The sequence below is a fragment of the Mobula hypostoma genome, chromosome 15 (assembly GCF_963921235.1).
Source record: "Mobula hypostoma chromosome 15, sMobHyp1.1, whole genome shotgun sequence".
In the NCBI taxonomy this organism is placed as follows: Eukaryota; Metazoa; Chordata; class Chondrichthyes; order Myliobatiformes; family Myliobatidae; genus Mobula; species Mobula hypostoma.
In genome coordinates, this window is record NC_086111.1 from 10,890,671 (window position 1) to 10,905,005 (window position 14,335).

Below are 14,335 nucleotides of genomic sequence, written 5' to 3' on the forward strand. Positions count from 1 at the left end.
AATCAACCAAAATGGCAGAGGAGACTTGATGGGCAGAATGGCTTATAGTCTTAGGTACATTTATATCCAAGACAAGCTGAACAAGGTAATGCTATTCAAGCCTGATTTCTTCCACCTTCTTGTCCTGTTCAGTCGGCCTAAGAGAGGGAGCATATGTTCTTCACCAGGACACCTGATACCCTGGGTATTACTCATTGACATTACTAACAACTCTCTGATCAAGGCTGAAATTTCGTGTTTTGTATTTATTTTGAACAATTATTTAATTGGACAAATTAGATCCTAAAGGTGTTTTTTTTTCGTTTTGGAAGTTTGAATGCTGTCTTCGTTGATCTATCAAAAGCCATACAGCGATCTGATAGTGAGATTGTATTCTGCGGTTTAAGGAAATCATTCTTCTGAGTTAGAAGTGGGATATTCGAATGAGGTTTAGTAGCTCGCTTAAAGTCTGCGTGTACCTCTGGCTCCAGGTTTAAATTTTTAAAACCTTCTAAGAACACCGGTGACAATCTCCTGACGGGCGTTTTAACGTCATATAATGCACGTATTTTGGCGATTGTCGTAGTCACAATGCAATGACAAGTTTATGTTATATCTGATACTTGCTGGGAGTGCAGCGTGTTTTACATTACTTTCTCCGTAGCAAAACACAAGTCAACGGTCGATTCAGGAGCTGAGGAGGGGAGGGATGGCTCCAAAGATCAAGAGTCTCTGTAAAACCAACTTTTATGAGTTTTCCATTAAGCTTTTGAGCGGCGATACGTTGCAGTTCTGCACACTCAGAGAGAAGGTGGTGTTGATCGTAAACGTTGCCTCCCTCTGAAGCCAAGCCGCCAAGGATTACCACTACCTCAATGAGCTCCAGAGGAAATTCGGCAAGTCGAGGCTTGTGGTTCTCGGCTTCCCCTGCAACCAGTTCGGCCACCAAGTAAGTGTGAGACTGTATCCCTGTGCAGAGACGTTTCTTTAAAGGTGTTTTAAACTGAGGCCTGGAATGGAGGAGGGAAGCGAAATAGGGTGATAGGAGCTGCGAATGGTGTAGGGGAAACAAGATAGATCATAAGCAGGGAAGAAAGCGACAGAAGAGAGTAGGATATCGGAGAATTCAATATTTACGCTAAAGGATTTGAACATAAGGTATTTTTTTCTGCAGTTTTCCTCCAGGGGAAATCTTGCCCAACAAAGCTGTTGGAATTCTTAGAGGCAGGATAGATAAAGGAGAGTCCACGGATGCTGTTTCACTTGGCTCCTTAACAAGAGCCCATGGATAGAAGATTGGATTGGCTGATTGGTAGGAAGCAAAGAGTTGGAATAAAGGGAGCCTTTGCAGGTTGGCTACTAGGGTCTAGTGGTGGGCTGCAGGGGCTCATGTTGGACTACTTCCTTTCACATTATGTATCAATGATTTGAATGATTTGGTTTTGTGGCCAAGTTTGCAGACTGTATGAAGATAATGTATAGGGCAGGCAGTATTGAAGAAAACTTAGATTAAGAGAATGGGCAAAGAATTGACAGATGAGATATAGTGTAGGGAAATGGATGTTGATGCACTTTAGTAGAAGGAATAAAGGTATAGACTATTTTCTAAATGGGGAGAACATTCAAAAATCAAACATGCAAAGGGATATGGGATTCCATGTGCAGGAAACCCTAAAAGTTAACTTGCAGCTTGAGTAATTGGGGAAAGCTAATGCAATGTTAGCATTCATTTCAAGAGGATTAGAATACAAAAGCAAAGATGTAATGCTAAGGCTTTGTAAGGCATTGGTCAGACCGCATTCAGAATATCATGAGTTGTTTTGAACTTCTTAACTAAGAGACAATGCACTGGCATTGGAAAGGGTCCAGAGGTAAATGAGAATGATCCCAGGAATGAAATGGTTAATGTATGAGGAGTGTTTAATAGCTCTAGGCCTGTACTCATTCGAGTTTAGAAGAATTAGTGGGAGATCTCATTGAAACCTGTCAAATATTGAAAGGCCTAGGTAGAGCACATGTGGAGAAGATGTCTGTTATAGCCTAGGACCAGAGGGCACAAACTCAGAATAGATGGAATGACAGAGGGAGCGCAGTGGGTTGAATGGCCTGATTCTGCTCCTATGTCTTTTGGTCTTCTGTTCCAGATGAAATGTCTGTCTTTAGTTTTCCCTCACCAAATGCTAACCTGCAAGGAGTTAAGGTCCCTCCTCACCTGGACCAACGTGTCACTTGTCAGCTCTTAAGACCATAAACCATAAGACATAGATGCAGAATTAGGCCATTTAACCCCTTGAGTCTGCTCTGCCATTCCATCATAGCTGATTTACTATTCCCCTATACTGGTTTTGGCCTGAAACGTCGACTCTACTCTTTTCTTAGATGCTGCCTGGCCTCCTCCAGCATTTTGTGTGTGTGTGTGTGTGTGTGTTGCTAGGATTTCCAGATCTGCAGATTTTCTTGTTGTGAGGGCATAAACAGAATTGGGCAAACACAGACGCAGGTTTGAAGTAAATCTCCTGTAATTTTTTTTCCCTTTTAGTACGTTCTGTAGTTAGTGTGCTGACTTTGTGTCCAAAGTTCCTTGTGTGAGATGTGTAAACTCTGGGAAACCTCCAGTCTCCCTGATAACTACATCTGCACAAAGTGCACTGAGCTGCAGCCTTAGAGGCTGTGTTCAAGAACTGGAGCTGCAGCTTGATGGCCATTGGAGAATGAGGATGTGATAGGTAGGAGCTACGTCCACACTAGACCGGATAAATCCATAACCAAAGCTTTTTCTCTCCGTCCACACTGAAACGGCGTTTTCCTCCCCCGAAAACGGAGCTTTTCTAAAACACTCTCCAGAGTGTTTAAATCTGAAAACACCGGCTGGCCGTTCTAGTGTGTACGGGGTAACTGCCTAATTTTAAAAACGCTGTCATGACTGGAACAAATGGGGGCGGCAGAGCGGCATCTCATTGTTTTCTTGAACGCAACCTCCAACACCACAACGACAACATCTGACAATAGACGTGTAACAGCCTAATGTAACATTGTATGGAAATACAAGATAACACTGATGCAGACATGTTTTATACATTTCACAAGGTGCTTTATTTGTCATGGTCCCTTCTGGCAATCCCCCACCTTACTATTTACCTCAGGAATTGGGCTTCAATCCCCTCGTTAAATTTCCAATCATTTCCCAGGTTCCACTAAATACATACACCTGCTTTCCATCAGAAAATGCAGGATAAAGACCCTGTGATCACAACAAGGGAGCCATCAGTTCGTTGGTCGACTCCGGTGTGAGTAACCTCGTTTTATGGATCTTAGGGCTGTTAGTTCTAAGTCTAGCATTGCTCCTGGATTCTCTCCAAACCCAAGACTTCGGGAAAGACTCTCCTGGAAACCGATTCCACGCTTACTACAGCGATAACGCCTCCCAACTCTGCCCCCGCCCCCGTGTTCTGCACTTGGGTTCGTCCACCGCCACGCTCGTGTAACATTATCAATGTATTGCTTGTGCAAACATTCAATAGATGCAATTGTCACTTTTGCCCAGTAACTCGTTTTATTGCACATGTTAAATACAGCAAAATAATACACAAAGACATAGCAAAAGTAAAGGCAAACAAAGGAGGTAACAGCAAATTTCACTTTCGCCCAATAACAAGCCTTATTGCATTTAGTTGTAGCTGTCGTCCCTTTCATCGGCGAAGAGACTATGGCTGTAGGAATGTTTCTGGACAAACGCGCACCAAGTCTTTCGTTTGGCAATTTCCTTTTAAGTTTTTCTAGTCTACTGGATAAACGCGCACCAAGCACACTATCCCATTTCCTCTTCACTTGTTTTCTGTGTGTCCTGCGCATGCCCAATAGGAGGAGATTCGCCTAAATATCCGTTCTAATGTGATCAGAAGTGTTTTGAAAAACGCCTGGTGTGGACGCCTCTCGTTGTCAGGAGAGGAAAAGAGAATAGGCAGTCAGTGCGGAGTACCCCTCAAAAAAATATGTATACTGCTTTGGATACTGTTGGGGGTATGACCTACGAGAGAGAAGCTGCAGCAAGCAGGTTTCTGTCACTGAGGCTGGCTCTGTGGCTCAGAAGGGAAGCGGGGAAAAAGAGGCGAGCTGTAGTGATAGGAGGTTTGTTGGTTAGGAAAATAGAAAGGAGGTTCTGTGAACGAAAACAAGATTTCTGGGTGGCTTGTCGTCTCCCAGGTGCCAGGGTCAGGGACATCTCAGATCAAGTCCATAGCATTCTTAAGTTGCAGGGTGAGCAGCCAGAGGCTGTGGTCCATGTCGACACCAATGGCATAGGCAGGATGAGTGCAAAGTCTTGCAAAGTGAGCTCAGGGAGTTAGGTGCTAAGTTAAAAGACAGAACAGGGTTGTGACTTCAGGATTGCTACCCATTCCACGTGCCAGTGAGGCCAGAAGTAAGAAGATCATACAATTTAACATGTGACTAATGTGCAGCAGGGAGGGATTTAGATTTTTGAATCATTGGGCTCTCTTCCAGGGAAGGTGGGACCTGTACAAAAGGGACAGCTTTCATCTGAACTGAAGGGGGATTAATATCCTATTGGGAAGGTTTTCTAGCACTGCAACTGGGGGAGCGGTGTGGTGGGGGTTGTTTAAACTAGTGTTGTAGGGGGATGGGAACTAGAGCACTAGAACAGATAGTGGAGTGGTTGTGAAGTAAGATGTTAAGCCTACATACAAGGTCAGGAATCAAAAGGTAGAATTAGTTTTCTGAGCTGCGTATGTTTCAGTGCAAAGATGAGCTTAGGGCATGGATCAGCACAAGCAATGCAACAGCGCATTCTGGTCACTAGTGAGACTTGGTTGCAGGAGGGGCAGGACTGGTGCCTCAGTGTTCTGAAGTTCTGTTGTTTTAGATATGATAGAGTGGGAGGGATTAGAAGGGGAAGGGTGACATTACTAGTCAGGGAAAATATCATGACAGTGCTCAGACAGGACAGACTGGAGAGCTTGTCTAGTGAGGCTTTATGGGTAAAACTGAGAAATAAGAAAGGTATGACCACATTAATGGGATTATATTATAGATGAACCAAAAGTCTCAAGATTTAGAGGAGCAAATTTGTAAAGAAATTGCAGACTTGCAAGAAACATAAGGTTGTGATGGTAGGTGATTTTACATTTCCATATATTGACTGGGACTCTCCTACTGTAAAAAGGCCTAGAGTGGAAACAGCTTGTTAACAGTGTTCAGGAATGCTTCCTAAATCACTGCATAGAAGTCCCAGCTAGAGAGAGTATGATACTAGATCTTTTAGGGAATGAGACAGGGCAGGTGACAACAGTTTGGGCAGGGGAACAAGTGATCCTAATGCCATTAGTTTCAAGGTAACTAGGAAAAAAGATAGGTCTGGTCCTCAGGTTGAGATTCTAAATTGGAGGTAGGTCAATTTTTATGGTATCAGAAAGGATTTGGCAAGTGTGGATTGGGACAGGCTGGTAAGTAAGAGGCCCCCCAAAGTGAAATTTTAAGAGTACAGAGTTTGTATGTTCCTGTCAGAATAAAAGGCAAGGATAACAGGTTTTTGAAAGCTATTAAGGCTCTGGTTAAGAAAAAGAGGGAGGTGCTTAGCAGGTATAGGGAGGCAGGAACAAATGAAGTACTTGAGGAATATAAAGAATGCATGAGAACAATTAAGAAAGAAATAAGGAAATGGACTCTTAAAATATGGAAAACTATTATAAAAGAATATAAACTAGAGACGGACATTGCAATTCTTAAATGGTGTGCATATGACTTGGATTTTACGCCAAATAAACTGGATACTAGATTTAAGGACTGGACAGCTAAAGGAATAACAGCTATTTGCAATATAATGAAAGAAGGAACACTGTTCAGTTTTGAAATGCTCAAAGAGAAACACTTATTAGAAAAACAAGACTTTTACAGGTATTTACAGATGTGACAGTATGTTAATAGGACGGTTAAAAATGTAACCAAGGCAAGTACGTGTCTGATAGAGCTATTTAGAAAAGCATATAATTCAGACAACGGTAGTAGAATAACTTCAAGCATGTATAAGGGTTTGTCAAATCTTAAAACACATTCGACTTCATACATTAAAACAAAATAGGAGAAGGAAGGAGGGATAATAATATCTGAGGAAGACAGGACAATAATATGGAGGTATCAATGGAAGTGTACCAGTTCACAGAAATGGAGGGAGTTCGGGTGGAAAAACTTGATGTTTTATTACACCCTCTCAGAAATCCCATTATGATAGTAACCCCCCTGTTTGCTGGAGAAATTGTGGAAATCAAAATGCAAACCATTATCATATTTTCTGGGAAAGCCCCGTTATCAAAGACTATTTGAGTGGGATACATAATGCCCTACAAGACATCGTTAAATGTGAAATACCCTTAGAGAATAAGACCTTATATTTTGGGTATATACCTCAAGAATGGTTGAAAATAGATGAATATTTAATGAATGTACTGCTGGTGGCTGGTAAAAAGACCCTTACCAGGAAATGGTTATCACAGGAGAGCCCATCTTTAAATGTATGGATGGAAATTACAATGGACATTTACAAAATGGAGAAGATAACAGCATCTGTTAATCACAAGTTGGAACAATTTTATTCATACTGGAAAAAATGATTTAACTACATAACACCTCATAGGCCTGATTTTATTCTCACAAATCAATGAATATGTTGTAAAAAAAAAGATCACTCCCTACTCTGTACATAGTTTTCTTCTTTCGATTGTTCTTTCTTTCGTCTCCTTTCTATAAATGTATACCTCAGATAAATATTATGTGGAGATTTGACAAATATGATTATATGATATATATGTACAGTATCTGAAATACATCTTGTGGAAATGCTTGATGAAATTCACTGAAAAATAAATTACAAAAAAAAGAAAGAAATAAGGAGGGCTAAAAGAAGTCATGAGCCTGCTGTAGCAGACAAGGTCCTAAAGGCTTCCACAGATACATTGAGAGCAAAAGGATAGCAAGAGACAAAACTGGTCCAATGGAAGATCATAGTGGTGATCTATAAGTCAAAAGAGATGGAGGAGATCTCAAATGGATATTTTACATCTATGTTTACCTGGGAGACAAACACAGAGTCTATAGATGTGAGGAAATGCAGCAGGAGGTCATGGACTCTATACAGATTACAGAGGAGGAGGTGTTTGCAGTCTTGAGGCAAATTAGGGTGGATTAATCCCCAGGGCCTAACAAGGTGTTTGTTCCCTTGGACCCTGTGGGACGCTAGTGCAGCAATTGCAGGGGCCCTAGCAGAGATATTTAAAGCATCCTTAGCTACGGGTAATGTGCTGGAGGATTGGAAGATGGCTAATATTGTTCTGTTGTTTAAGAAATGCTCTAAGAATAAAGTAGGAAATTATAGTCTGTGGGCCTGACATGAGTAGTGGGAAAGTTATTGGAAGGTATTCTAAGGGATAGGATATATCTGGACAGACAGGGACTGATTAGGGATCATGGCTTTGTGCATGGTGTCTATCTAACCAGTCATAAGACCATAAGACATAGGAACAAAATTAGGCCATTCAGCCCATTGAGTTCGCTCTGCCATTTCATCATGGCTGATCCTGGATCCCATTCAACCCCATACACCTGCCCTCTCATCATATCCATTGATGCCTTGACCAATCAGGAATCTATCAGCTGCCGCTTTAAATATACCCATGGACTTGGCCTCCACTGCAGTCTGTGGCAGAGCATTCCACAGATTCACCACTCTTTGGCTAAAAACATTGAATTATTATGTGCAGTTTTAGCCACCTTCCCTATAGGAAAGAGGTAAATAAGATTGGAAGGGTGCAGAGAAAATTTACAAGGATGTTGCCAGGACTTGAGGACCTCAGTTATAAGGAAAGGTTGAGTAGGTTAGGACTTTATTCTTTGGAATGTAGAAGACTGAGAAGAGGTTTGATAGAGGTAAACACAATTATGAGTATAGGTTGGGTAAATTCAAGCAGGCTTTTTCCACTAAGGTTGGATGAGACTACAACTAGATGTCAAGGGTTAAAGATGAAAGGTGAAATATTTAAGGGGAACATGACGGGAAACTCTCAAACAGAGGATGTGAGAGTCTGGAATGAGCTGCCAGTGCAAGTGGTGGATGCGGGGTTAATTTCAACATTTAAGAGAAATTTGGATAGGTACATAGATTGGAGGGGTGTGGAGGGCTATGGTCTGGGTACAGGTCGAAGGGACTGGGCGGATTAACAGTTTGGCACAGACTAGATGAACTGAAGGGCCAGTTTCTGTGCTGTGGTGTTCTGTGACTCTATGACTCAACCTCATTCTCCTGTCTTCTCCCCATAACTTTTGATGCCCTGGCTAATCAAAAACCTCTCAACCTCAGCTTTCCAATGACTTGGCCTCCAGAGCTGTCCATGGCAATGAATTATTTTGGCTATCTACCTACCCTTTACTCTTACAGTTCTGTTGGTTTTTTTGACTCAAGATGTTGACTGCCCATTTCCCTCTGCAGATGCTGCCTGACATGCTGAGTTTCTCCAACAGCTTGCTCTTTATCCCCAAATTCCACCACCAGTAGTCGCTTTTGTCTCCCTAAAATTGTTGTAAGATATTTTGTTACATATTGTATTATATGTTCCACCCAATCACTTTGGCACTTTATTAAAAGCATTGTTGTATTGCTTTCTGTGAGGTGGTTTCCTGCCCTGTCTGAGATAGTGCTAGTAATGCATTTAAAATGCTGAAAGAATTCATCAGGTCAGCCAGCATCTAAGGAGAGGAATAAAGAGTCACCATTTTGAAACCCCTCCAGTATTTTGTATGCATTATTCTGCTTTTACTTCAGATTTCCAGCATATGCAGTTTAAAAAAAAAAATCATTCCGACTTTATTGGGTACCTTTTCAGGAGTCTGGTGCCAAGTTTGCATTACCTCTCCTGCTCATCACCTGTGTGATAATCTCCCTTTGGTCTCACCAGGTTTTAACACAGAACTGCAGTGGAAACAAGCTTCATTGATTGTAAATAGACCTGCCTACAAAGAATATGTATGGCTGTGAGTTGTCATGCTTGATGTATAATTACCCTTGAGCCTAATGTCATTTTATCATTGATGTTGTAGGAAAACAATACTAATGAGGAGATTCTAAATTCCCTGAAGTATGTCCGTCCAGGAAATGGTTTTGAGCCAAATTTCTGCTTATCTGAAAAGATATTGGTGAATGGCACAGGGGCACATCCAATCTTCACTTTCCTAAGGGAGAAGCTGCCAGCCCCTTGTGATGAACCACAGACCTTAATGAACAATCATGAATTCATTATCTGGGACCCTGTCAATCGCAATGACATCTCTTGGAACTTTGAGAAATTCCTCATCAGTGCAGCTGGAGTGCCATACAAGCGTTACAGTCAAAACTTCCCTACACTTAACATTGGAAAAGACATCAAATCTCTTCTATCACAGGTTTAATAGTCAAATATTACATTGTAAATATAGCACCTATATCTTATTTGTGCTGTAATATGGTTTTTAAAAAATTATTTAGAGTGCAACACAGTAGCAGGGCATTCCAGCCCAAGGAACTCACACCACCCAATTAACTTACTATTCCTTGTTAGGTATCTTTTTATTCATTGTTTAAGGATCTTGGCATAGCTAGTAAAAAGCAAAATATGTTATCCAACCCTAAATACCCCAACAGAGTGAGGTGAGCTAAATGCCCCCAATAGGATGACGTGAGCTACTGTCTTGAATTGCTGCAGCCCTTCTAGTGACAATGTTAACACAGTGCTGCATAGTGGGGAATCATATTTATCCATCTATCTTGCATTTGCTGTTTGTTTTCTTTTGCGCATTGCTTGTCAGTCTTTGTGTAGAGTTTTTCATTGATTCAATTTTATTTCTTCTACTGTGAATGCCCAAAAGAAAATGATCTCGGGGTAATATAGGGTGACATATATGTAGTTCATTTTGAACTTGTATTGGATTCACCCAATTTCTTCTGCTTGAATGTAGTGCTAAGTCACTGAGACTCTCGATTAGTTATTTCATAGGGCATTTAAGAATCAACCACATGGGCTGGGTGAGGGATCACAAAAAGACTGGATTGAATGAGGAAGGTGGTTTTCCTCCCTTGATAGGCAGTAGTGAACCAGTTTAGATTTTATAACAATCTATTAGCTTTTGGAGTTATTATGATCACTTGACAATCACCTTAGATTTATTTATTTAGAGAGAGAGAGCGCAGAGCAGGCCCTTCTGACTCAACGAATGCACCTCCCAGCAACCCATCTATTTATCCCCTCTATCCTAATCACAGGACAATTTACAATGACCAATTAACTTACTAACCAGCACGTCTTTGGATGTGGGAGGAAACCGGAGCACAGGGAGGAAACCCATTCGTTCAGAAGGAGGACGTACAAATTCCTTACAGGCAGAATTGAAATTCAAATTCTAATGCCATGAGCTGTAATAGCATCACATTAACTGTTGCACTACTGTTGCAACGTAATCAAGATTGTATAATTGTAAGATAGAAAGTTATAGTTATCATAAATCAAGAGACTGTCGAACTGTGCTTTGTTTTCTTTCTAATCTGAGAGCTCTGATTCCTTTCTTTAGAAATGCAAATCTACTAAACGGAAACGAGAGAAATGTTTAAGCAATTCCAGAAAAAAGATTCGTCGCTGAAGTTAATTGACCTCATCCTTATACTTTCCTGTTAGGCATTTTACAACATGATGGTGCTTTTTGAAACCTTGACCAGAGAGTACTTGATGCAATCTGTAAAAGTCTAACCTGCGATTATAGAGTCCAAATGAACTATTGTGAATAAATCTGTCTTGATGAAAAACTGTCTCCCTATCAAATTAATTACACAAAATTAGGCAATTTCTGAACAGGCAAAAGTTTTTCTTGCATTGGTACAAAATTTTAGGTGTGTGAATTTAGATACAGTACTGTGCAAAAGTTTTCAGCACATATATAGCTAGGGTATCTAAGACTTTTGCACAGTACTGTATTTGTCAACAGAGCGGAGAGAAAGTCTGTAAATCTGGCAGGAGCAAAGGATGTTGGTAATAGCAAGGGTGGAGCGCCATGGGAGAGATGGCAGAGAAGACAGCTTGCCTGGTGTCTCAGAGTTAGATGTGCCTGCACCTGCATCACACCGCGCAAGGTTATTTGTTTCTAAACAATTGGCTTATTGATCATTACAGGATGTCTCTCTGGTGTTTCCTACTCCTTCTGCTCTCCTTTCCTATTTTCCCAACCATTATTTCTCCTCTTTCTCCCCCCATCCCACTCTCAGTCCACAGTTGAAACACATATTAGAATCAGGTTTATCATCGCTCACATATAACCATATCACAATTACAGCACGGAAACAGGCCATCTTGGCCCTTCTAGTCCGTGCCAAACTCTTACTCTCACCTATTCCCACCGACCTGCACTCAGCCCATAACCCTCCATTCCTTTTCTGTCCATATATCTATCCAATTTAACTTTAAATGACAACATCGAACCTGCCTCAACCACTTCTGCTGGAAGCTCGTTCCACACAGCTACCACTCTCTGAGTAAAGAAGTTCCCCCTCATGTTACCCCTAAACTTTTGCCCTTTAACTCTCAACTCATGTCCTCTTGTTTGAATCTCCCCCAGTCTCAATGGAAAAAGCCTATCCACGCCACGTCAACTCTATCAAGTCCCCCCTCAACCTTCTATGCTCCAAAGAATAAAGAACTAACTTGTTCAGCCTTCCTCTGTAACTTAGGAAATGAAACCCAGGCAACATTTTAGTAAATCTCCTCCGTACTCTCTCAATTTTATTGACATCTTTCCTATAATTCAGCGACCAGAACTGTACACAATACTCCAAATTTGGCCTTACCAATGCCTTATACAATTTCAACATTACATCCCAACTCCTATACTCAATGCTCTGATTAATAAAGGCCAACATACCAAAAGCTTTCTTCACTACCCTATCCACATGGGATTCCACCTTCAGGGAACTCTGCACCATTATTCCTAGATCCCTCTGATCTACAGCATTCTTCAATGCCCTACCATTTACCATGTAGGCCCTATTTTGATTAGTCCTACCAAAATGTAGCACCTCACATTTTTCAGCATTAAACTCCATCTGCCATCTTCAGCCCACTCTTTCAACTGGCCTAAATCTCTCTGCAAGCTTTGAAAATCTACTTCATTATCCACAATGCCACCTATCTTATGCATACTTACTAACCCAATTTACCACCCCATCATCCAGATCATTAATATATATGACAAACAACTTTGGACCAAGTACAGATCCCTGAGGCACACCGCTACATACCGTCCTCCAATTTGACACACAGTTATCCACCACTACTCTCTGGTGTCTCCTATCCAGCCACTGCTGAATCCATTTTACTACTTCAATATTAATGCCTAATGATTGAACTTCCTAACTAACCTTCCATGTGGAACCTTGTCAAAGGCCTTACTGAAGTCCATATAGACAACATCCACTGCTTTATCCTCATCAACTCTCCGTGTAACCTCATCAAAAAATTCAATAAGATTTGTCAAACATGACATTCCACGCACACATCCATGTTGACTGTTCCTAATCAGACCCTGTCTATCCAGATAATTATATATACCATCTCTAAGAATACTTTCCATCAATTTACCCACCACTGATGTCAAACTCACAGGTCGATAATTGCTTGGTTTACTCTTAGGACCCTTTTTAAACAATGGAACCACATGAGCAATACGCCAATCCTCCAGCAACATCCCCGTTTCTAATGGCATTTGAAATATTTCTGTCAGAGCCCCTTCTATTTCCACACTAACTTCCCTCAAGGTCCTAGGGAACATCTTGTCTGGACCCAGAGACTTATCCACTTTTATATTCCTTAAAAGCACCAGTACTTCCTCCTCTTTAATCCTCATACTTTCCATAACTACCCTTCTTGTTTCCTTTACTGTACACAATTCAATATCCTTCTCCCTAGTGAATACCGAAGAAAATAAATTGTTCAAAATCTCCCCCATCTCTTTTGGCTCCGCACATAGCAGTCCACTCTGATTCTCTAAGGGACCAATTTTATCCCTCACTATCCTTTTGCTATTAATATAACTGTAGAAACTCTTTGGATTTATTTTCACCTTACCTGCTAAAGCAGCCTCATATCTTCTTTTAGCTTTTCTAATTTCTTTCTTAAGTTTCTTTTTACATTCTTTATATTCCTCGAGCACCTCGTTAACTCCAAGCTACCTATATTTATTATAGATCCCTCTCTTTTTCCGAACCAAGTTTCCTATACTGTATCCCTTGAAAACCACGGCTCTCTCAAACTTTTAACCTTTCCTTTCAACCTAACAGGAACATAAAGATCCTGTACCCTCAAAATTTCACCTTTAAATGATCTCCATTTCTCTATTACACCCTTCCCATAAAACAAATTGTCCCAATCCACTCCTTCTAAATCCTTTCGCATCTCCTCAAAGTTAGCCTTTCACCAATCAAAAATCTCAACCCTGGGTCCAGTCCTATCTTTCTCCATAATTATATTGAAACTAATGGTATTGTGATCACTGGACCCAAAGTGCTCCCCAACACATACCTCCGTCACCTGCCCTATCTCATTCCCTAACAGGAGATCCAACACTGCCCTTCTCTAGTTGGTATTGCTGCAAAAAACTATCTTGCACATATTTGAAAAACTCCAAACCATCCACCCCTTTTACAGAATGGGCTTCCCAGTCTATGTGTGGAAAATTAAAATCTCCCACAATCACAACCTTGAGAACTCTCACATGTCGTGAAATTTTTTTTTGCAGTAGCAGTACAGTGCAACACATAAAATTAATAGTAAGTACTGTGCAAATGTTTTAAGTACTAAACATATATACCTAAGACTTTTGCACAGTACTGTACATATATGTGAAACACCTTGGTTTCCTTGGCTGCGTAAGTCTAGGGAAGACAACCTCCGGGCCCCACCAAACTCATAAGATTCAGTTGCGCTCAATCCCATCCCAAACCCCAGTTTGTGTGGATGCTGTGTCATTTGCTACCATTAAAAATTAATGCCATGAAATAACACGATTAAAGGAATTATAATTATGAATCTTAACTAAAGGGTTAGTAAAGAATAACAAAAAGAAAAGGCCCATTCTAATTAAACAGTCAAATGTGCACAATCTTGAACTTCCCTGTCACTCATGCACTGGGCTCTTGGTTAATGTGAAAGCACACACCAGCTTCCAAAGATCACTCACAATTCATCTTGAACAAATGCGTCTCCCACTGGATGGTATGCTACAACTGGTTCTCCCCAGCATCTTCTCTCTCCATCCCCTCTCAAACAAGAGC

At 41.0% G+C, this 14,335-nt stretch overlaps 1 pseudogene; it reads left to right on the top strand.

Moving 5' to 3' along the window:
* The first annotated feature begins 688 nt into the window (after positions 1-688).
* On the top strand, positions 689-10,678 carry LOC134357161 (glutathione peroxidase 1-like; annotated as a pseudogene).
* The last annotated feature ends 3,657 nt before the right edge of the window (positions 10,679-14,335 follow it).